Source organism: Cololabis saira, chromosome 21, assembly GCF_033807715.1.
Source record: "Cololabis saira isolate AMF1-May2022 chromosome 21, fColSai1.1, whole genome shotgun sequence".
Classification (NCBI taxonomy): Eukaryota; Metazoa; Chordata; class Actinopteri; order Beloniformes; family Belonidae; genus Cololabis; species Cololabis saira.
Window position 1 is genome coordinate 36,392,570 of NC_084607.1, and position 25,432 is coordinate 36,418,001.

The 25,432-nt window shown below is 49.8% G+C and overlaps 1 protein-coding gene across 3 annotated transcripts in view; it reads left to right on the plus strand.

Annotated features, from left to right (window-relative positions):
- The first annotated feature begins 455 nt into the window (after positions 1–455).
- Positions 456–25,432, plus strand: part of LOC133422616 (thyroid hormone receptor alpha) — a 139,289-nt gene continuing 114,312 nt past the window's right edge. For 2 of the 3 annotated variants that reach the window (XM_061712639.1, XM_061712636.1), the window contains exon 1: positions 456–701. The gene's annotated coding sequence lies outside the window, so the exon portion shown is untranslated. Of the gene's footprint in view, positions 712–25,432 lie in introns of all 3 variants that reach the window. The other variant, XM_061712637.1, reaches the window with a different exon arrangement.

The following is a 25,432-nucleotide window of genomic DNA, read 5'->3' on the forward strand; positions in this document are numbered from 1 at the left end:
AAATGATATCACCATACTATAATATATAACAATATAATAATACTATAGTTTAACATCCCATGAGATTTCATAACTTAATATAATAATACACTATGAAACAATATATCATGATAATGCCAGGAAAAATTATTAGAGTTAGAATTGGTCATTTATATACTGCAATGAGGGGTGAGGTCAGACGGGGGCGTCAGGGAATTGTATGTTAATAAGTGCCACATTTGTTTATTTACTGTTTGCTACTTTTTAAATCTGGGTACAGTGAGCGAAATAATCGGAGTCAAATTCCTTGTCGGGCATGTTCAAAATTAGCCAATTAAGCTGATTCTGATTCTGATTGTGATTATGTAAGCTCCTAGACTGCAGTGCTGCCACGGGGCCAGCAGAGGGCGCCGTAGAGCCTGTCGGCGCTGCTCTCCCCCTGACCTGCATTCACCCTGCCGTGCATGCTTGGGGGTGGAGGACCGAGCGTAGACGACCAGTGGTCGCCGTACACTTCCCCCTGCATGCCCGGGACTCTGGCAGCCCCGCCGGCCAGCGTGGCTGCTCCTCGTCCGCGTCCTGGAGCGCGCACTGAAGCAGGAACTCTCAGGAACACAACACTTTTATCTCTGCAGGATTGCTCTGCTTTCCCTCCGTGCATTAAGCCTGCTGCCACTCGTGAGGATGACGGGTTTTAACGGCGCTCCAACAGACGCTTCCACGTAAGTACTGGTGAGCGCGATCATTTAACGCACTTTCAAGAAGAAACGCAGGGGAAGTCGCATCTGCGGGCACGGCGCTGCAAGGCAAGCGCTGTCCCCGCGTCACCTGTGCGCTGCGCCGGCCTGCTGGCGGCTCTCTGCCCGGCTCTCTACCCGGGGGTCCGTGCAGCCGAGCCGGCCGGCGCGCGCGGCTCCCCGGCCGGGGGCGCCTCCAAAAATGTTTTCTAGGGGGGGCCAGATGGGGCCACTTAATTTCTTGGGGTGGACACCAAAACTAAAAGCCATCATTACAGGATTTCATCAACTATTGTAGTATACAGGCTCAGATTTTATTTTATTTTTTTTACTTTCTAACTGGTCTGCATATATATTAATGGTTAATACCATGTTGGTAAAAACCTAAGGCATATAGGCCTATATATATATATATATATATATATATATATATATATATATATATATATATATATATATATATATATATATACACACATATATATGCATTTTTAATATATATATATAATTATAATTATTTTTAGGCTCAGAAATACTTAAAGGAGCTTGAGGCCAGATTGTGGCAAGATTTATGAAAAAAATCCGTATACATTTTAAGTTTTCTAGTAATAATGTCAGATGAAGCGTTCCAAACCCAAAAGAATGAGCCCTCTGGTGTATCTCTCCTTTGCCTTGAACAGGCTGTGTGCTGCAAAATGTGCTGCAATTCGGTCCCGAATTTCCCGCGCTGGGCTGCGGATGTGACTTCACATGACGCTGCATGTGCGTTCTCCCCGTTCTCCCGTGCCGGCTTCACTGTTGGCTGCAGTACCCCCGACGGCCGTCGTGGTGAAGGGTGGCGCTAGAGAGTCTCATTTCTTAAAAGGAGCCTCAAGCTCCTTTAAAGAAACTGACGATAGAATCTATTTGACCGGCAAGTGTCTTTCTTTTTTTTTTTTTTTTTTTTTGAGGCAAGTGGAGTGGCCAGCAAATTTGTAGGGGGGGTCGCCACTGGGCGAGGTTCCCCAGCCAGCTCCCCGCTGTCCCCTCGTTGTGCTTTTAGTCAAAGTGAGTCCAGACTGTGCTGCGCAAATGCCTTGTTGATTTTTAGATTAGATTAGATTAGATTAGATTCAACTTTATTGTCATTGCACATGTCAAAAGTACAGGGCAACGAAATGCAGTTAGCATCTAACCAGAAGTGCTTATGCAGTGAAATAAACACAATGTACAGCATATGCCCCAAAATACACATATACATAAATATGTATGTACACAGTGCAGATTAATAAATAGCTATTGCTACAAGGTGCAGGTCAGATATGGATGAATGATAATATATATCATGAACAGATGAGATGTGATTATATGATTAACATAGATTAGATTTTCAGTATATACATGGATGATTGCAGCATTCAGATGAGTGTGGAAGTGTTTACAGCAGTGCGAGGAGGTAGTTTGTAAAAACTCCAGTGCAATTATATTATGCACAGTTGTGCAGAATAGTGCAAAGAGTTAGTGGGTACTAGCCCCGTTCATTTCTTGGGGGGTGAGGGATGGGGGGTTGGTCTGTGTGAGTGAAAGTGATGTTTCTTCACTATCATGGGATACTTTTCTACATTAATAGAAGACATGAGCAAAGTTGGAGTTATAGGGTCAACTCGCAGAAGGTGTCCGGGATATTTGTGTGTATACTGTGCAAGTATGTGGGTTTCCCTCTTTGTGATTTTGCAGCCTCTGTTCAAATTCCTTTGCATTGACATATCCCAGCACATTGGTGCTCCAGAGTGTTCCTGACATGCTCATGGTGCCTCGGTATGAATCGTGGATGTGTGACAGGATGGCATGGAATATGAAATGTGTCCCCCAGCCTATGGCTGCTCCTACTGCAGGGAGAGGCTGCTATGATATCAAGTGTCAGGTTGCATTAAATACCAATAGACAGAGACTGGCTTAGCAGAAGCACTGTAGTTATTATTATCACCATGTTCCTTGAGGGTCCAGTGGTGTCATTGGATTTCCTGTACGGTCAACAACATATGAAGCATGCAGAGAAACATCAAAAGCAAACATAGCAGGACCTAGAACCAAGGAACACGCTGGTAACTTTTGATGTACACCCCCATTTTCCAAAAATAAGTTATGATGCTGTAAAAATAAATAAGAATAAAAGACAATGATTTTCAAATGACACAAACCCATTGTTTGTCCACAACAAGCATAGAAATTGAGGGAATGTCTTACCATCTGTCCCCTCCTCCCTTATCAACAATCTTTATACTTTTGTTTGGTAGCTGAGGAGATCAATTGATGGAGTTTTGGGAGAGTTTTGTCCGATTTTTGTTTAATATAGGATTGGGGTTTCTTAGCAGTCTTGGTTCTCTGTCAATGTTTTTAGTTTCATGATGCACTAACTTTTATTATCATCATGAAAGATCTGGACTGCAGACAGGCCAGCACTTAGACTCTCTTGCTGCCTGGCTTTTGTACAGGGTGCAGTTTAGCGTCATCTTGCTGAAGGATGTGTGACTTGCGTTTGTATTCACAAAACTGATACCAGTTGCTGCAAGCCATTCCGAATTCAGGGATCAAACGTCTACATGGCTCGTTCATAATAAAGGGTCCTCATCCTCCTAGATGGTATTTCATACTGGAAGACTCGTGATGTGAATGTTGTCATCAGAGAGTGTGCACGGGTCATAAGCTTATCGCGTACAGTTAGTTAGTGATTACAGTTAGTTAGTTAGTTAGTTAGTGATTGTGCGGACTCGTCTGCTTGTGTGATCCACTCGGCGTATGCCTGGCATACCTGCAGTGGAGTTCAGCATGCAGACTGCATAACTATGAGAGGCTTGTCCACACCTCGGGCCAAGTATAAACAGGCATTCAGCGTACCAGTGTCACTCTACATTTGATTTACCAGCATGTATCCAAAGAGGCCCGTTGACACATGTCTGTGTTGTAAAGGTGTTGCAGTAACAGCCAGGAATGCTTGGTTGCGGATACAGACACCAGCAGCAGCACATTAACTTTTTCCAATCATAGTATCCTGCTTGGAGGATTGTAGTAGGCGGGGCATCGAGTACACAAGTTATTGTACATAAAAACATAAAAGGTATGGACTCAAGTCAGCAGCCAGTTCAATATGGCCACAAAAAAAACGTCAGTCGTCTGCAGAGCCTTATTCTCTCGTATGGAAAAACAGTAGGGCCGTTATTGACTTCTGCTGATACAGGGTACGCATTTTCATGGTCCTAAAATAGTTGAATTCATTAATGTTACACTGCCTTACAATCTCACAATACAATATTACTTCTGATAGTGGAAAAAGCTCTAAAATGTCCTTTTTATATGTTGTTTTGATGGGGCACAGCTTAATATGGCTTTTAATTCTAGATGCTGGAAAAGTATTTAATCAACCGAGTGATTTCAGTTCACCAGTATCACTGATAATAATGTTAAAAAGTTATTGAGGTGTGTTATAGGGCTGAGTCTGGGTTGCAAGCCAGCATTTCCCTGATGTGCAGAAATCCTAACCGAGTTCTGGGTTCTGGCAATGTCTCAAAGATTTCTGAGGATTCACGTGGACTTCCTCCCCGAGCATTCCCCTGCTGTAAAGTCAACGTTATTAGAAACAACGAATGTCTTTAGCAGATCTGAAGAGGACAGGATAGTGGGTGATCTGATGTTTCACTGGTGCGAGTTGGGAGGATTTACACATAGAAAATTATAAAAGAATATAGTGTTTGTCAGACAGTGAAAATGTAATAGAATTACTTTTTTTCCCTTTTTTTTTTTTAAAGGAACATGTTTGTGTTGGTGTAGTAGTCGTACGAAGCGGTCATCTTTGGTAGCAGCCAGACATGACCTCTTTTTACATCCTCCCCCTCCGTCATCTGCTACAAGGGCAGCGTCCTGGTCCAGGCGTGTCAGGGATGGAGCTGGGGAGGTGGGAAGGATGATGAGTAAGGGAGGGGATGGTAAGAAAAATGCGTCCACCTGCCTCTGCGTATGCATGTGAATGTGTGTGCATGCGTGTGTGTCTTAGATGGGTTATGTAACCAGGGCCGTGTCGAGGCAGCAGCTGTTTCGGTGCCCCGAGGTCCCGCGGTCTGCTCGTGTTGTACAGATGCAGACAGAGGGGAGGGGCTGTGAGGTATCTGATAAAGGATATGATGAGTTTGTTTTCATGGCCTCTGTGTACTCTGTTTCATCCTGTTTGATCTGCTTCGCTAAAGACTGCTAGAATACACCGCTGAGCAGATTTTAGCGTGTCCCAGTCAGAGAGTGATTTAATGGTGGATATCGTGCACTTTTCACGACACTCGTGAAAAACTCGACACATAGATCTATGTGCACGACGCTTCGGTGGAAGAAAAAACAATGTCAGATCACGCTTCCACATAGATATTGGCAGGTAGGAGGATTTGACAGATGAAAAAAACCTGTCAGATCACGCTTCCACATAAATAAATGTTGATGTCTATGTGGAAGCGTGATCTGACGGGGTATTTTCATCTGTCAAATCATCCTACCTGCATTTATCTATGTGGAAGCGTGATCTGACTTTTTTTTTCCAAAGCGTCGTGCACATAGATCTATGTGGAAGCACATTCTGACTTCCTGCTGTTAAATCGTCTATTTGCATGAAAAACCTTTTGAAAAAAAAGAAACTGAGATAAAAGAAACGGGGATGGTACGGTAGTATTTTCTGCCGAGGTAGGACAACTCGGCAGAGCACCGGCTTGGGTGTACATGGATCTATAAGTCCGATATGTGACGTCATTAAAAGTATGACATGAATCTGGCTTCATTTCACCACCTCACCGCCTGCGTCGCCAGTTCTCCATATCTCAAAATGTTCGTGCGCTAGGGTCAGGGTTGGCGTAAAGATACACACATTTTTCCGTTCGTTTTTTTTTTTAAGATCCCAACCTTTGCGTAGAAGGTGGCGTGCGCATCTTTCAAGCCCTGTTTTGTGTGCAAGCAAGCTTTATAAATGGACTGTCACTTAGGTAGGAGCACTGGGGGATAGAATGGGTAAAAATATATTTAAAAAATAAAAAGAACCAAGAATCAAGATAATAATTGTTAGTTGTAGCCCTAGTAAGCAGCTGCTTGAACTCACTGGATCCAGGACATCAGCTGCACATGCCTCGCATCCACTGAACGAAGAAAATATAAAACAAAAAAGGTATCAAGATTGATCGGAAACTTAAGATGCAAAAAACACATAATAAAATGCATCTTATTTTCTTACAGCAGCCTACATGTGATCCTCATAAACTTCATATGTAAAAAACAAACTGAAAATTCATCTTATTGTCTTACATGTGATCCTGGCTGCCACCTCTGCTATCCTATGCTGCTCTGGTTTACATTCCTTCTCAACCCTTTTTCATATCTTGTCTCTGTTCCTCTGCTTTCTCCAGTTTTATGTCTCATTTCCAATTCTCTCTTTCACTCTTTTCCTCACTTTCTTCTCTCTTCCTAACTCCTTATACAGACTCATTTCTGACCACCAATTCTCCACTCCTGGCTTCTCACACACTTTTCTTTTCTCTCCTTCTCATAACTTCTGTTCTTCACTCCTTTCTCACCACCCTCATCTCTCTCCTTTCTTCTTCACTCTCCTTCTGTTTTTTAGTTGTTTTTTGGTGTGCACTCTTTGTTCAATTTCTTCATTACACTACTTTCCAGCTGCTATCCCCCAACCCTTATCTCCCATCCCCTCTCAATCCTTTTTTCTACTTTTCTTGTTGTGGTGGCAACATAAGGCTGACGTGGTTTCAATTGAGCAAATCTGTCAATAATGTTGTCAGGGGTTATGGCATCCAGGTTGTCCTTCTCAATGGAGATGATGGCTAGGTCATTGAGCCTGTCTTGGCCCATGGTCCTCCTTAAACATGTGTGAAGACGGCACAAGGCACTGAAGGAGCGTTCACAGCTGCAGCTGCTTACTGGAAAGTTCAGGGCCATTTGGAGGATTGCCTTCAGGCTGGAAAACATGTCTCCATCAAGTAATTTGACCACAGTGGCTGTATCAGGAACATTCTGTTTCTCCATCCTTCTCTTGATTAAGTTTTTAGCCACCAGCAGTTCTTCTGGCTTCAGTTGAAACTTATAATGGGTAGCAAGGCTTTTGAGAGCATCTTCAGAGAGAAAGGTCGCTGTGGTTGGGTCGCAGGCTTGAATGCCTAACATAAGCTCTTCTCCCACATCTGAAAATCGATGGGTGAGCTCCTGTCCAGGCACGGATAAAAAAGCTGACGTCTGAAATCATCACAGGTGGTTGGATTGGAGGTTGACCCACAGGCTGACTCTACCACAAAACCATAAAGTCTTTTTTGTTTCTGCCTGGGACCAACAGGGAGCTGGATGTGATTTTCCTCCCATAAGGTCATGGCCCTCTTGAACACATCTTCAGCTCCAGCGTCTGTGCGGAGATCTTTCAAACTTTGAACGGTTGCCCTCTTATACTGACCTGCTCTGCCCAAGTCCAAGCCCTTCAGTTATCCCGAGGAGTTTGGCAAACATCACCAGCATGTAGATTGTCTTTGGCTTGCAGAGCTTTGACTGGATCCCTTGGGCCATGGCTGTTTTCATGGTGCTGAGACATGCTAGAATGGCAGGAATCTTGTTCAAGACAGCTCCGACAGACCTAACCTTGCTAGCCCATCTTGTTGTGGAGAGCTGTACAATTTAAGATGGCTTTAATCCAAGTTGGTTCTGGATTTCTACAAACTTGTTCTGGTTAACAAGAGAGTTGCTGAAAAATGTGTACATGTTTTCAAGCAGGTCGAAGAATGTGGCAGCTTCAGGTATGGCTTTACATGGGTAACACAGGACAAGGTTGAGCTCATGTGCATAACAGTGTACATACACTGCTTCAGGGTGTCGCTCTCTGAAGCGGACCTGGACACCCCCGACTGCTTCACTCATCACTGCTGCTCCATCGTATGTTTGTGCAACACACGAGGTCACCCAGGTTGTGAGACTGCAGCACTGCTTCTACTCCATCTGCAATGGACTTTGCATCAAATCTGTCTAATTTCTGTAGCCCAAAAAAAGTATTTTGGGGTAACCTTTTTTGTGACATAACGAACACAGACAGACAGCTGCTCTGTGTGGTGGTCTCTGGATTCATCTGCCATGAGTACATTTTGGAGGACCTAACTTTGCTTTGTGATGTTTTCAGTTATTTCATGTCAAATGCAGTTAATCATTTCATTTTGGGTTGAATTGGAGAGGTAGGTGGCATTAGAAGCAGGCTTATATTTTTGGAGAAATGGGTCAAATTTTTTGAGGAGTTTCATGCATTCAAGAAAGTTGCCTGGATTCTGGCTAGCGTCTTGCTCATGCCCACAGAATGGGATTTTCCGCGCATTTAGCAGGGACAACCATCTATTTCAAAGGTGGATTTAGTACGCGGTTACCACCAGGTTCCCATGAGAGCAGAGGATGTGCCTAAGACCGCTGTAATTACCCCGTTTGGGCTTTTTGAATTTCTGCGCATGCCCTTTGGCCTGAAGGGGGCAGCGCAGACCTTTCAGAGGTTGATGGACTCTGTGTTGCGAGACCTCACGTTCGTGTTCATTTACCTCGATGACATTTTGGTGGCCAGTTCCTCAACAGAAGAGCATTTGGCACACCTCAAACTGGTCTTCCAGAGGCTAGATGAACACGGCCTTATTGTCAACCCGGCTAAGTGCCAGTTCGGCCTGCCGGTTATTGATTTTTTAGGGCACCGGATTTCAGCTCAGGGTGCAGTTCCACTGCCGTCTAAGGTTCAAGCGGTGGCAGAGTTTCCCCGCCCGGCCTCGGTTAAGGCGCTGCAGGAGTTTTTGGGTATGATTAATTTTTATAACCGTTTCCTCCCTCGCGCCGCCCACCTCCTGCAGCCGCTTTATGGAGCCTTGCAAAAAAAGAAAGGCTGTTACCCAGTGGACTGGACACCTGACCGCATCAGTGCCTTTGAGGATGCTAAGTCTGCCCTGGCCAATGCAGTACTTTTAGCTCACCCATCACCTTCGGCCTCCATTTCTTTGACAACCGACACTTCGGACATAGCAGTAGGGGGAGTCGTAGAGCAACTGGTGGCAGGAGTTTGGCAACCTCTTGCATTTTTCAGCTGCAAACTACGTGACAGTGAGCGAAAGTATAGTGTTTTTGACCGTGAGTTGTTGGCGCTGTACCTCGCCACCCGTCATTTTCGTTTTTTTCTAGAAGGCCGTTCATTCACGGCATATGTAGACCCTAAGCCGTTGATATTTGCAATGTCTAAAGTGACAGAGCCGTGGTCCGCTCGCCAGCAGCGCCATCTAGCGTCCATCTCAGAGTTTACCACGGACATTCGGCATGTCGCGGGTAAAACAAACCTGGTGGCCGATTGCCTGTCACGCGCGCTTGTGTGCCCTGTAAACCTGGGAGTTGATTTTTCTGCTATGGCTGCTGACCAGGCTGATGACCAGGACATCGCGACTCTTAGGTCTGCTGGTACCGGTCTCAGATACCCCTTTTACACCAAGCTGGTTCCAGGGCTGGTGCTAGTGCTGGAGCTAGAGCCGGTTCGCGGTTGGTTCTAAGTAAGAACCGTTTGCTTTTACACAGCTGGTGCTGGCCTGCAGCTGGCCAGAGAGCCACGTCATCACGTCACCACGCCCCCTCGTTTTCATCCCCACCCTGATCAGGAAGCTGAGAGACAAAAGCTGTTTTAATTTCAGCTGTAGCGCTGTTAATATGGCACTTTATTAAGTTTTAATATTTTTTCAGGTAAAGTAACCTTTAAGATCCCCAACCTGGGCTCAGTTTATCCAAATAACGCCTGTTAAGAAATTTGATCTGAAAATTTCGGAATTTCTGCCTGCCTGCCGGCTGCGGAGCTGATTTATGGTTCCGCGTTAAATCGACGCAGAGCCTACGGCGTAGGGTACGGCGTACGGCGCCCGTCGCCGCGTAACCTACGCCGTAGGCTCTGCGCAGCCCCGGGGCACAGCAGCTCCTCTCCTCTCCTTTCCTCTCCTCTCCTTTCCTCTCCTCATACGTAACATACGCCGTAGGTTACGTAACATACGCCATAGGCTCTGCGTTGGTGTAACGCGGACCAGAACGGCGGGCTGGGAGGCGTCCCCGCGGGCCAGGAATTTTTATTAAATAAATGGATCGAGCTGCGCTGCCTCGGCGGGCACGGAGCCCGGCGATGCAGCGGCGCAGCGGCGCGTCCAAGCGTCCCAGGGCTGGAGCGCTTCCCCGCGGGCTCGGACGCGAGGCTGCATCAGCGGGCACGGAGCCCGCAGACGTTACTGTTGATGGATTGTACCGTAGACCACTGCTGCTTCTGTTTTACATCCATTATTAAATAAATGGATGTAATAATAAAAGAGTCTGCGTCTTCAACGCTCTGTTGTTTAAAAACGGCGCGCTTCCGTGTTTATTCTGCCTCGGTAGTTCAGTAACACCGTCCCCAGCCCCGCCCCCAGCCCCCAGCGTAACTGGTTCTTTGAGCTGGCCCAGCAGCTCAAAGGGGCTGGCGTAGCACCCGTTTTGAGAGCCAGGAGCCGGGGTTTAGGCTGTGTAAAACCAAAGAACTGGTGCTAAGTCTGGCTCTAGCCCAGAACCAGCCCTGGAACCAGCTTGGTGTAAAAGGGGTAAGACTAGAGAACTTGGCGGTGGAGGTCGGAGGTCCAGCTCTTCTCTGCGACATCTCCACTGGTCGGCCCCGTCCGGTGGTCCCAGTTTCCTGGCGCCGGCGGGTTTTCGATTCCGTACACTCTCTCTCACACCCTGGCATCCGGGCGTCAGTGAAACTGGTTGGGGCCAAGTTCGTCTGGCCCGGCCTCCGCAGGGAGGTTAAGGAGTGGGCAGCTGCATGTGTAGCATGCCAGCGGGCTAAAGTTCACCAGCACACAAAGGCACCCCTGGAACCGCTCCCCATTCCAGCCAGGCGGTTTGACCATGTCCACATCGACCTGGTGGGCCCTCTTCCTCCATCGCAGGGTTACACGCACCTCCTCACCATGGTGGACCGTACCACCAGGTGGCCCGAGGCAGTGCCCCTTTCCTCTACAGGGTCAAAAGATGTGGCGCGTGCTTTCCTGGGTGCCTGGGTCTCACGTTTTGGTGTCCCGTCTGACATCACGTCTGACAGAGGCCCCCAGTTTATTTCAGAACTTTGGTCGCCTTTGGCAGAAGCTTTGGGAGTGCAGGTACACCGTACTACTGCATACCACCCACAAGCTAATGGCCTTTGTGAACGTTTTCACAGGTCCCTCAAAGCAGCACTGCGTGCTGCGCTCTCGGATGGTAACTGGGTGGACCGCTTATCGTGGGTCATGCTCGGTTTGCGCACGGCCCCGAAGGAAGATTTAAATGCGTCGCCCGCAGAGCTCGTGTTCGGTCAGCCACTTCGTGTGCCTGGAGAATTTTTGCCTGAAAGCTCGGCTCGCAAATTCACCCAGCAAGCGGTCCCTTCGCATCAAATTGTTTTTTGACCCCGGGGCCTATTCACCACTGTTTTCCGCGAACATTCTTTCCATCGGAGCTCAAGTCGGCTCAGTTTGTCTTCGTGCGGCATGATGCTCATCGTTCTCCTCTACGGCCTCCATACGACGGCCCCTTTAGAGTCCTCGAGAGAGGCCCTAAGGTTTTTTTGCTAGACCTAGGTGGCCGCAAAGAGCACGTGGCACTAGATAGGCTTAAACCCGCACACACTATAGCGGATGAAGCTGTGGTCCCGGCCCAGGTCCCCCGTCGTGGACGCCCTCCACTGAGACCTCCTGTCGATGCTACAAAGGATGGACGTTCTAATTTACCACCGAAGACTGTTGTTTTTTCTCCGCAACATCCTGCTCACACTGATGCTCCTGTGGTGGTACAGGAAGGACGGCGCAGCCGTTATGGTCGGCTGATTAAGCCACCAGTGAGGGACTGATGGGCCCTTCCAAGGACAACCTTCTGGGTGTTCTGGGGGGGGCTGTGTGGCGGACACAATAACGGACCTCGCACCCATCAGGACTGTATGGAAGGGGGCGTGGTCACAAGCGTTTATTGGTTGCTTAGCAACGTGTGTTTGTTTACTGTTGTCAACTGGCAGTTGTCAACTGACAGTTCTTCTAGTCAGTTGGATTCCGCTGTCACGGAATAAAGACGTGTTTTACCAACCTCTGGAGTCGAGCCTCATCCTGCCACAATATGTTAATAAAATAAATATATGTGACATATTTAAAAATATCAAAAATGCACATATATGCTTTAGGTTTTTTTTTTATGCTTTAGGTCCTTACCAGCATGGTATTAATTATTAATATGTATGCAAACAAGGTAAAAAAAAACAAACAAAAAACAAAGCGTTGATTTTTAAAACTCCTGAAAGGCTTAAAAAGTTACGTAAAAGTTTTTTTTTTTCTTGGACTAAATTAAAGGTATACTCTGTGATCGTATTCAAAAACATTTGTTGTTATACTGGGTGAAATGGTCCTGAGAGTAGCCAGTGAATAATGTGTTCAGAAAAAGGAAAGAAAAAAATCCGACCTCTCTGACAGCTTTAATCCTGTAAAAACTCGGAATGAAAAGGATTGGTCAAAGGACCAGAGGCTTGGCAGGGGGGAAAGAACCAATCAGATGCCTTCATTTTAAGTCCCGCCCACGCCCTCCTCCGTCTCATGCGCGCTCTCGTCACGTCTCTCTACTTCCAGCCTGCCACTCTGCTTCCAGACCACCGTGTCCACTTCCCACGGGTCCTCCTCGGCTCAGTGTCCCAGTGTAACTCAGCCTTAACCCCCCCTAGAGGAGGTGCCACTTTCAAATCTTGCTAGCTCTCCAAAATCAGGGACCATACCTTTAACTTTTCTTTCGAGAAAATGCTTCAAGAGGGGTCACTAAAAGCCGGGGACGCAGAGCAGCTTCCCAGAACTGTTATTCCCAGGTACAGAGCAGCTTCCCAGGACTGTTATTCCTAGGTACAGAGCAGCTTCCCAGGACTGTTATTCCCAGGTACAGAGCAGCTTCCCAGGATTGTTACTCCCAGGTACAGAGCAGGGGCCTCATCTATAAAGCTTGCTTGCGCAGAAAAAGCGGCTGAAAGTTGCGGAAGCCACCATCTACGCAAAGCCTCGGATCTAAAAAGAAAAAACTAACCGAAAAATCTGCGTATCCCTACGGCAACCAGGACCCTCCCGTAAGAATGTACTTAAGACACGGGGAACTGGCGACGCAGGCTGTGAGGTGGTGAAATGAAGCCAGATTCATGTCATACTCTTAATAATGTCATCACATATCACAACATATATCAGACTTATAATAAAATAGTGCTGATAACGGAGCAGGCGGCGGGGGGGGGGGGCGGGGGCGGGGATGACTGCCGCTCCGAGCCCACTACTCCACGCCGAAGAGGAAAATAGAAAGTGTTCTGATTAAAATAAGGAAAGTTGGACTATATAATTGCGTTCATAAGGATAAAGTTTAAAAAAATAAAAATTAAAGAAATAGTCCCTTCTCCCCGTGTGTGTCTGCCTGTCATGCACCGGTACGTGCGCTCATGTTGTTTACTAAGCCGGAATTATGGTTCTGCGTCACACCAACGCAGAGCCTACGCCGTAGGGTACGGCGTATGGTGCGCGTCGCCGCGTACCCTACGCCGTAGGCTCTGCGTTGGTATAACGCGGAACCATAAAACAGCCCAGAGCAGCTCTGAAGAGAGACGGGAGGGAGGAGGGGGAGCGGGGGCTGCCGGGCCGCCGTCCCGAGTGTCTTGATGATTTGCTGAGCCTACCGTTAGTTTTTAAACTGTAAAAAGTGGGGGGGACAAATACATCATTTTGAAAAGTGGGGGGGACATGCCCCCATTGGATATTGCGTCGTGCGATCGTGGCACTAACGGGCAGCAACGACGTGCTGCCACTCACTCGCTTTATTTTATACTATTTATATACCCTACTTTTTCTACTTTTACTGTGACCACCAAATAATCTCGTTTCACTGTCCTCTCTCCACATCATCCACAACATCTCAATCTCAGATCTCAGCAAAATTCAGTGGCACGGTGGCTCGACACGTTCATTCATTCTGACGCATTCATCCCTAACAGGCTGCAGGAAGCTGCTGCACATGCTCAGTAGGCTCATCCATATGGATTTATGGGCGTGTTGAGGGCAGGATATGGGGCGGATTCAGCTGCGCAGCTTTCCAGGTGGACTGTGATTCATAAAGGGAACATTGCGTGGAAGTCTGCGTGCACGCGGTTTTATAGATCCGGATTTTTTTTTGCGCCCGCCATTTTCGGCTTTTGGGCGTACGTGCACTTTTAGTATGAATCCTACGCACTCCATTTTAAATGAGGCCCCACATTCCCAGGACTGTTACTCCCAGGTAGAGGGCATCTTCCCCAGGACTGTTACTCCCAGGTACAGGGCAGCTTCCCCAGGACTGTTACTCCCAGGTACAGGGCAGCTTCCCCAGGACTGTTACTCCCAGGTACGGGGGAGAGCAGCTTCCCCAGGATTGTTACTCCCAGGTACAGGGCAGCTTCCCCAGGACTGTTATTCCCAGGTACAGAGCAGCTTCCCAGGACTGTTACTCCCAGGTACAGAGCAGCTTCCCCAGGACTGTTACTCCCAGATACAGAGCAGCTTCCCCAGGACTGTAACTCCCAGGTACAGGGCAGCTTCCCCAGGACTGTTACTCCCAGGTATAGAGCAGCTTCCCCAGGACTGTTACTCCCAGGTATAGAGCAGCTTCCCCAGGACTGTTACTCCCAGGTATAAAGCAGCTTCCCCAGGACTGTTATTCCCAGGTAAAGAGCAGCTTCCCAGGACTGTTACTCCCAGGTACAGAGCAGCTTCCCCAGGACTGTAACTCCCAGGTACAGAGCAGCTTCCCCAGGACTGTAACTCCCAGGTATAGAGCAGCTTCCCCAGGACTGTTACTCCCAGGTACAGAGCAGCTTCCCCAGGACTGTTACTCCCAGGTATAGAGCAGCTTCCCCAGGACTGTTACTCCCAGGTACAGAGCAGAGCAGCTTCCCCAGGACTGTTACTCCCAGGTACAGAGCAGAGCAGCTTCCCAGGACTGTTACTCCCAGGTACAGAGCAGAGCAGCTTCCCAGGACTGTTACTCCCAGGTACAGATCAGCTTCCCCAGGACTGTTACTCCCAGGTACAGATCAGCTTCCCCAGGACTGTTACTCCCAGGTACAGATCAGCTTCCCCAGGACTGTTACTCCCAGGTACAGAGCAGCTTCCCCAGGACTGTTTCTCCCAGGTACAGAGCAGCTTCCCCAGGACTGTTACTCCCAGGTACAGAGCAGCTTCCCCAGGACTGTTACTCCCAGGTACAGAGCAGCTTCCCCAGGACTGTTTCTCCCAGGTACAGAGCAGCTTCCCCAGGACTGTTACTCCCAGGTACAGAGCAGCTCCCCCATGACTGTTACTCCCAGGACTGTTACTCCCAGGTACAGAGCAGCTCCCCCAGGACTGTTACTTCCAGGACTGTTACTCCCAGATACAGAGCACCTTCCCCAAGACTCTTACTCCCAGATACAGAGCAGCTTCCCCAAGACTCTTACTCCCAGGTACAGGGCAGCTTCCCCAGGACTGTTACTCCCAGGTATAGGGCAGCTTCCCCAGGGCTGTTACTCCCAGGTACAGAGCAGCTTCCCCAGGACTGTTACTCCCAGGTACAGAGCAGAGCAGCTTCCCAGGACTGTTATTCCCAGGTACAGAGCAGCTTCCCCAGGACTGTTACTCCCAGGTACAGATCAGCTTCCCCAGGACTGTTACTCCCAGGTACAGATCAGCTACCCCAGGACTGTTACTCCCAGGTACAGAGCAGCTTCCCCAGGACTGTTACTCCCAGGTACAGAGCAGCTTCCCCAGGGCTGTTACTCCCAGGTACAGAGCAGCTCCCCCAGGACTGTTACTCCCAGGACTGTTACTCCCAGGTACAGAGCAGCTTCCCAGGACCAGGACTGTTACTCCCAGGTACAGAGCAGCTTCCCAGGACTGTTACTCCCAGGTACAGAGCAGCTTCCCCAGGACTGTTAAGGCTGGAAAATACTTGCTGTTTGAGCCTGCGTTCGCATCCATTCGTGCAGACAACCAGCTGCGTTGTAAACGGACCTCGCTCGTGCACCACGTCGTACTGTAATACAAAATTACGATTCCACCTATTACAGACATCGCCATTAAAGTACATGATCGTCAGCCTCTTTGTGTTGTAATGTTTATTCTTTTCACTCTGTAAGTGATCCTCACACGTTTCATGTCCAGGCAACCGTGTGCTTGCAAAACTTGCAGATCATTGCATCGCTAGACACGTTACACACGGACACGGATGCACTCATACACACCCCCAACTGTGCACAACCAGTGTTCATGCTTTGGATATTTCAGCTTAAATCTCAAAATGTTATATTAGTTGAATGAAGTTCATATTATCTATATTTACGATAGCTTGTTTGGTTTCTTCTGTTATCGGACACACGGTTTGTCATGAGAAATGCCAGGTGCTTCATCGCAATATTGTCAGAAGTTACTATATGAGGACCCAAACACAGGAGAGACCAGGAAGCAGGAGTTCCAAAAAACGGTGATTTAATATCAAAAAACAAAGCAAAAGCGCTGCTGAGCAGGTTTGACCAAAAAACACGAGAGCTGAGAAAAAAAACCTAACAGGAAACATGGAGGGATAAACAGTGCAGACCAGCAGGGCGCAAGGGAAAGACAGGACTAGATATACACAGAGGGGTTAACGAGACACAGGTGCAGATAATCAGGGCAGATGGGAACAAGGGAAGTCAAAACAGAACTGAAACACAAAGACACGGGTTTCAAAATAAAACACAAATTTAAACCAAACCATGACAAATATGCGTGTCTGGTGACAGAATAAATTAGACAAGCTAAAAATATGTGTTTACTACATGAGCTGTTGCAATTTATTTTTTTGCACTTTAAATGGATATTGAAAGGCCTATTTGAGTTATTTATTTCTTAGTTATTTATTTCATACAAATAACTTGGATTTTTTTTGTTTATGCCCAAAAAATGAACGTTTTGTTGGACACCAGAATAACTAGTGTCATGTTCTCACTCACTCATCTTCTCCCGCTTTATCCGTTACCGGGTCGCGGGGGCAGCAGCCTCAGCAGGGATGCCCAGACTTCCCTCACCCCAGACACTTCCTCCAGCTCTTCCGGGGGGAGTCCGAGGCGTTCCCAGGCCAGCCGAGAGACATAGTCTCTCCAGCGTGTCCTGGGTCTTCCCCGGGGTCTCCTCCCGGTGGGACATGCCTGGAACACCTCCCTAGGGAGGCGTCCAGGAGGCATCCGGTACAGATGCCCAAGCCACCTCAGCTGACTCCTCTCAATGTGGAGGAGTAGCGGCTCGACTCCGAGCTCCTCCCGGGTGACCGAACTCCTCACCCTATCTCTAAGGGAGCGTCCAGCCACCCTGCGGAGGAAACTCATCTCGGCCGCTTGTATCCGCGATCTTGTCCTTTCGGTCACTACCCAAAGTTCATGACCATAGGTGAGGGTAGGGGCGTAGATTGACCGGTAAATCGAGAGCTTCGCCTTTCGACTCAGCTCCCTCTTCACCACGACGGTCCAGTACATCGACCGCATTACTGCGGACGCTGCACCGATCCGCCTGTCAATCTCACGCTCCATTGTTCCCTCACTCGTGAACAAGATCCCGAGATACTTGAACTCCTCCACCTGAGGCAGGACTTCTCCACCCACCCACCCGGAGAAGGCATGCCACCCTTTTCCGGTCGAGAACCATGGCCTCGGTCTTGGAGGTGCTGATTCTCATCCCTGCCGCGTCGCACTCGGCCGCAAACCGCCCCAGCACATGCTGGAGGTCCCGGTCTGATGAAGCCAACAGGACAACATCATCTGCAAAAAGCACAGATGAAATCCTGAGGTTCCCAAACCGGATCCCCTCCGGCCCCTGGCTGCGCCTAGAAATCCTGTCCATAAAAATTATGAACAGGACCGGTGACAAAGGGCAGCCCTGCCGGAGTCCAACATGCACCGGGAACAAGTCTGACTTACTGCCGGCAATGCGAACCAGACTCCTGCTTCGATCATACAGAGACCGGACAGCCCTTAGTAGAGGGCCCCGGACTGCATACTCACTCAGCACCCCCCACAGAATGGCACGAGGGACACGGTCAAATGCCTTCTCCAGATCCACAAAACACATGTAGACTGGTTGGGCAAATTCCCATGAACCCTCGAGCACCCTGCGGAGGGTGTAGAGCTGGTCCAGTGTTCCACGACCGGGACGAAAACCGCATTGTTCCTCCTGAATCCGAGGTTCGACTATCGGCCGTAATCTCCTCTCCAGTACCCTGGCGTAGACTTTCCCCGGGAGGCTGAGGAGTGTGATCCCCCTGTAATTGGAACACACTCTCCGGTCCCCCTTTTTAAACAGAGGGACCACCACCCCGGTTTGCCACCCCAGCGGTACTGTCCCCTTCCTCCATGCAATGTCGCAGAGGCGTGTCAGCCAAGACAGCCCTACGACATCCAGAGACTTGAGGTACTCAGGGCGAATCTCATCCACCCCCGGTGCCCGGCCACCGAGGAGCTTACGAACCACCTCGGTGACCTCGGCTTGGGTGATGGATGAGCACGCCTCCGAGCCCCAACCCTCTGCTTCCTCAGTGGAAGGCATGTCAGTCGGGTTAAGGAGATCCTCAAAGTATTCCTTACACCGTCCGACAATGTCCCCAGTCGAGGTCAACAGCTCCCCACCAGCACCATAAATGGTGCCGGCAGAGTACTGCTTCCCCCTTCTGAGGCGCCGAACGGTCTTCCAGAATTTCCTCGAGGCCGACTGAAAGTCCTCCTCCATGGCCTCCCCGAACTCCTCCCAGACCCGAGTTTTTGCCTCCAAGACTGCCCGAGCCGCGGCCCGCTTGGCCTGCCGGTACCTATCTACTGCGTCAGGAGTCCCACCGGCTAAAATAGCCCGGTAGGACTCCTTCTTCAGTCTAACGGCATCCTGTACTTCCGGTGTCCACCACCGGGTTCTAGGATTGCCGCCACGACAGGCACCGGAGACCTTGCGTCCACAGCTTTGAGCCGCCGCGTTGACAATGGAGGCAGAGAACATGGTCCACTCGGACTCGATGTCCCCCGCCTCCCCCGGGATCCGAGAGAAGCTCTCCCGGAGGTGGGAGTTGAAGATGTCCCTGACAGAGGGCTCGGCCAGACGTTCCCAACAGACCCTCACAATCCGTTTGGGTCTGCCCGGTCTGTCCAACCTCTCCCTCCGCCAGCGCACCCAACTCACCACCAGGTGGTGATCAGTTGACAGCTCAGCCCCTCTCTTCACCCGAGTGTCCAAGACATGCGGCCGAAGGTCAGATGAAACGACAACAAAGTCGATCATTGACCTCCGGCCTAGGGTGTCCTGGTGACACGTGCACTGATGGACACCCTTATGCCTGAACATGGTGTTCGTGATGGACAAACTGTGACTCGCACAGAAGTCCAACAACAAAACACCGCTCGGGTTCAGATCGGGGAGGCCGTTCCTCCCAATCACGCCTCTCCAGGTATCACTGTCATTACCCACGTGAGCGTTGAAGTCCCCCAGTAGAACAATGGAGTCCCCAGTTGGAGCACCATCAAGTACTCCTCCCAGGGACTCCAAGAAGGCCGGGTACTCCGCACTGCTGTTCGGCCCGTAGGCACAAACAACAGTGAGAGACCTTTTCCCGACCCGAAGGCGCAGGGAAGCGACCCTCTCGTTCACCGGGGTGAACTCCAACACATGGTGGCTGAGCTGGGGGGCTATAACCAAGCCCACACCAGCCCGCCGCCTCTCACCCTGGGCAACTCCAGAGTAGTGGAGGGTCCAGCCCCCTTCAAGGAGCTGGGTTCCAGAGCCCAAGCTATGTGTGGAGGTGAGCCCGACTATCTCTAGCCGGTATCTCTCAACCTCACGCACAAGCTCCGGCTCCTTCCCCCCCAGCGAGGTGACATTCCATGTCCCCACTGTGAGGGTTTTGGTCCAGGGATTGGGTCGTCGAGGCACCCCACCACGACTGCTACCCAGTCCACAATGCACCGGCCTGCCATGGTCCTTCCTGTGGATGGTGGGCCTATGGGAAGGCGGACCCGCGTCGCCGTTTCGGGCTGAGCCCGGACGGGTCCCACGGTGTCATGTTTTTGCCTTTAAATATGTTGAAAAGTATGAAAACATTAAAGTTTTCAGTTGCATACATTGTCTGTATTTAATTACTTTATATACTGTCTTGGGGTTAAATTTGCATACAATGCTAAAACCCAAATTCTCGAAGATTAAAAACCAAAAAGAATTTAAACGGAATTTGGGAAAAAATAAAACAGATTTCATACGGCCTGTGTTTGCTGCCCTGGATCTGTTTGATAATTCTACTGCACACGATGTTTCTGAAAGCAGTTCTATCAGCATTCTGGGAGCTGATTGGTCCTTACAGCATCATTAGCTGCAATACTTGCTGTTGAATCTCAATATAATACTAGTATTAATATGTTGCATAACTACACAGTCATATAATTCATGCCACAGCTAAAAAACTGTTTTAATAACACTAACCCAAATCGATATATATCAAATTTATTTATTTATTTATTTATTTATTTATTTATTTATTCTTTATGTAATTCATTGATAAAATAAAACAACAAACAATTTAATATAAACACAAACGTTCCTAAATTCTGAATGAAAGGGAGCAGAAAGATGAAGAATCTAATATAGTTCACGATTATCAAATCATGATAATCGATTCTGAATCTTAAGAATAGGAATCAAATTGTTCCTTGACATTTGAATCGATCCCCAGCCCTACTTTGCTTGTACATGGTAAATGTTTAAGCTGACGCTTTCTCAGACGAGCTTCAGCCTTGCCTCTCCAGATTCCTAAAGCTTTTTGATGTTGACCTAACTGGCCCCACACGGTCTTTTGGAGGGAGTTTTGCACGCAATTTCTCTTCTTTTTCAGTTAAGATTTTGACACTCAGAGTACTGTTTGCGGGAAAGGTTATACTCTTTCATCCACACATGAACAGAATCCTCCCAATATTCCCCATATTTATAACGCATGTCCTGGACGAATGAAAATCCCAGTCAGTCCTACGAGTGTGGATTTCCAAGGATTAGCCTGCCCTAATCAAACAACTTCTGAAATACCCCAGCCACCTGCTGGGTCGCAGCAGGGAGGAGGCTCAAACAAGTGTTTAACACACTGCAAAAATGCACGAAAAGACCCACAATATTCAACACCGAACTGCACAGAAATGCTTTACACAGCTAATATGGCAGCAACACAAATTCTCAGTTCAAAGTCTCAAAAACCCAGTTTAAAAAGCTCCACAGCCTCCTCACAGGACTCTTTAAACAGTCAGACAGTCAGTCATTAAATCTACTAAACCTTCCACTCAACATCTCAGCCATGAAACAATTTAAAATTAAATAAATGAAACTGTTTCACCCAGAATTCACCAGGCTCTTCAGCACACCAGCCGTGCCCCCCCCACGCGCAGCGCGGTACATCAGGTCCACATCCCTCAATGCCTATGCTGGATAAGGTTGGCAGTAGGGGTGTAACAATACACTAATCTCACGATACGGTACGATACACGATATTGAGGTCACGATAACGATACGATATTATAGCAGTATTTTTTTAAAAACCTTGAATGAGGAACATATGACTGGAAACAATTGTCTTGTTATACAGTTATAAAATGCTTTATAACTGTTTAAGTTTTAAATAGAAAGCCAGGCCAACCATTTTCCACAAACTGAACAAAGTAAATGTCAGGTTTGCATTATGCATCTTCAGTTTCATACGAGTACAAATATTTTATGTACATACAGTGGGGAGAACAAGTATTTGATACACTGTCGATTTTGCAGGTTTTCCCACTTGAAAAGCACGTAGAAGTCTGTCATTTTTATCATAGGTACTCCTCAACTGTGAGTGATGAAATCTAAAAAAAAAATCCAGAAAATCACATTGTATGATTTTTAAGTAATTAATTTGCATTTTATTGCATGACATAAGTATTTGATACATCAGAAAAACAGAACTTAATATTTGGTACAGAAACCTTTGTTTGCAATTACAGAGATCAGACGTTTCCTTTAGTTCTTGACCAGGTTTGCACACACTGCAGCAGGGATTTTGGCCCACTCCTCCATACAGATCTTCTCCAGATCCTTCAGGTTTCGGGGCTGTCGCTGGGCAATATGGACTTTCAGATTTTCTATTGGGTTCAGTTCTGGAGACTGGCTAGGCCACTCCAGGACCTTGAAATGCTTCTTACGGAGCCACTCCTTAGTTGCCCTGGCTGTGTGTTTTCGGGTCTGTCATGGTACGGTTTTTTAAGGATCCAAGTGCAGGAGACAGAGGGAGGCTGGAGGCAGGAGTTCTCAAAAACAAAAGGATTTAATCCAAAAAAGGCAAAACACAAGGCGCTGCAGAGCAGGATAAACAAAAACCAGGAACAGGGAAAACCGACGAGGAGACATGGAGGGAAGAACCAGTACGGACCGACAGGGAACCAAGGAATGACAAGACAAGATATACTGAGGGGATAACGAGACAAGACGAGACACAGGTGTGGACACAATCAGGGCAGATGGGACACAGGCGGGGCAAGACAGAACTGAAAGTTACAAACACTGGGGGGAAGTGTCAAACCCTGACAGTACCCCCCCCTCAAGGGACAGATCCCAGATGTCCCCAGAGTCCTAACCCAGGGTGGGCGGAGGGGGCCTGGAGGAGGGCCCAGGCCACACACGGCCAAAGTTCCGGGGGCCGACCTCGGGACCGGGCAGACCAGCGAGACCGCTCGGGGGGGCGTCCCCGAGGCCTAGGCCTGGGTCTTGGCGGGGGGCGTGACGGGGATTCTTGGCGTGGCTCGGGGACTTGACAGGGCTCGGGAACCTGACGGGGCTCGGGAACCTGACGGGGCTCGGGAACCTGACGGGGCTCTGGGACCGCCTCAGGAACCGAGGGCTGCGGGACCGCCTCAGGAACCGAGGGCTGCGGGACCGCCTCAGGAACCGAGGGCTGCGGGACCGCCTCAGGAACAGAGGGCTGCGGGACCGCCTCAGGAACAGAGGGCTGCGGGACCGCCTCAGGAACAGAGGGCTGCGGGACCGCCTCAGGAACAGAGGGCTGCGGGACCGCCTCAGGAACAGAGGGCTGCGGGACCGCCTCAGGAACAGAGGGCTGCGGGACCGCCTCAGGCACAGAGGGCTGCGGGACCGCCTCAGGCACAGAGGGCTGCGGGACCGCCTCAGGCACAGAGGGCTGCGGGACCGCCTCAGGAACAGAGGGCTGCGGGACCGCCTCAGGAACAGAGGGCTGCGGGACCGCCTCAGGATCCGGAGTCGGGGCTGACAGGAGGCGGGGAACCGGAACAGGGGCTGACAGGAGGCGGGGAACCGGAACAGGAGCAGACAGGATGCGGGGAACCGGAACAGGAGCAGACAGGATGCGGGGAACCGGAACAGGAGCAGACAGGATGCGGGGAACCGGAACAGGAGCAGACAGGATGCGGGGAACCGGAACAGGAGCAGACAGGATGCGGGGAACCGGAACAGGAGCAGACAGGATGCGGGGAGCCGGCGTCGGGGGGCAGAGGATCCCCGGAGCTGCCCGAGTGGGGACCCGGGTCCGTGGCGCTGGCTGCGGGGGTACCCGGGTCCGAGGTGCCGGCTGCGGGGGTACCCGGGTCCGAGGTGCCGGCTGCGGGGGTACCCGGGTCCGGGGCGCTGGCCCCCCCTCAAGGGACAGATCCCAGATGTCCCCACAGTCCACATCCAGGGCGGGCTGGGGGGGAACACGGGTCCTCGGAGCTGGCTGAGGGGGGGCACGGGTCCTAGGAGCTGGCTGAGGGGGGGCACGGGTCCTCGGAGCTGGCTGAGGGGGGGCACGGGTCCTCGGAGCTGGCTGAGGGGGGGCACGGGTCCTCGGAGCTGGAGCAGGAACAGGGGTCGATGCGTCCAGGACCACCGCTAGAGCAGGAACAGGGAGCGATGCGTCCAGGACCACCGCTAGAGCAGGAACAGGGAGCGATGCGTCCAGGACCACCGCTGGAGCAGGAACAGGGGGCGATGCGTCCAGGACCACCGCTGGAGCAGGAACAGGGGGCGATTCGTCCAGGACCACCGCTGGAGCAGGAACAGGCTGGGGCTGGCGCTGACGCCGTCGCTTCCCCTGGGGCTGAGAACCCCTGGGCCCGCCTCGAGCCAGGCGTGTTCCCCAGAAGGGGGAAACAGGCTGGGATGCGTCCAGGACCACCTCGGGAACAGGAAGAGGTGCGTCCAGGGCCCCCACCGGAACAGGCTGGCGCTGACGCCGTCGCTTCCCCTGGGCCTGCAGGCTCCTGGGCCCACCCAGAGCCAGGCGTGTTCCCCAAAAGGGGTTCCAATACTCCTCCTGGCGCAAAAACTCCATAAAAGTGAGGTAGTCTCCCGCTGGGTCCATATGGTCGGTCCGTTCTGTCATGGTACGGTTTTTTAAGGATCCAAGTGCAGGAGACAGAGGGAGGCTGGAGGCAGGAGTTCTCAAAAACAAAAGGATTTAATCCAAAAAAGGCAAAACACAAGGCGCTGCAGAGCAGGATAAACAAAAACCAGGAACAGGGAAAACCGACGAGGAGACATGGAGGGAAGAACCAGTACGGACCGACAGGGAACCAAGGAATGACAAGACAAGATATACTGAGGGGATAACGAGACAAGACGAGACACAGGTGTGGACACAATCAGGGCAGATGGGACACAGGCGGGGCAAGACAGAACTGAAAGTTACAAACACTGGGGGGAAGTGTCAAACCCTGACAGGGTCGTTGTCATGCTGGAAGACCCAGCCACGACCCATCTTCAATGCTCTTACTGAGGGAAGAAGGTTGTTGGCCAAGATCTCGCGATACATGGCCCCATCCATCCTCCCCTCAATACGGTGCAGTCGTCCTGTCCCCTTTGCAGAAAAGCATCCCCAAAGAATGATGTTTCCACCTCCATGCTTCACGGTTGGGATGGTGTTCTTGGGGTTGTACTCATCCTTCTTCTTCCTCCAAACACGGCGAATGAAGTTTAGACCAAAAAGCTCTATTTTAGTCTCATCAGACCACATGACCTTCTCCCATTCCTCCTCTGGATCATCCAGATGGTCATTGGAAAACTTCAGACGGGCCTTGACATGCACTGGCTTGAGCAGGAGGACCTTGCGTGCGCTGCAGGATTTTAATCCATGACGGCGTAGTGTGTTACTAATGGTTTTCTTTGAGACTGTGGTCCCAGCTCTCTTCAGGTCATTGACCAGGTCCTGCCGTGTAGTTCTGGGCTGATCCCTCACCTTCCTCATGATCATTGATGCCCCACCAGGTGAGATTTTGCATGGAGCCCCAGACCGAGGGAGATTGACCGTCATCTTGAACTTCTTCCATTTTCTAATAATTGCGCCAACAGTTGTTGCCTTCTCACCAAGCTGCTTGCCTATTGTCCTGTTGCCCATCCCAGCCTTGTGCAGGTCTACAATTTTATCCCTGATGTCCTTACACAGCTCTCTGGTCTTGGCCATTGTGGAGAGGTTGGAGTTTGTTTGATTGAGTGTGTGGACAGGTGTCTTTTATACAGGTAACGAGTTCAAACAGGTGCAGTTAATACAGGTAATGAGTGGAGAACAGGAGGGCTTCTTAAAGAAGGACTAACAGGTCTGTGAGA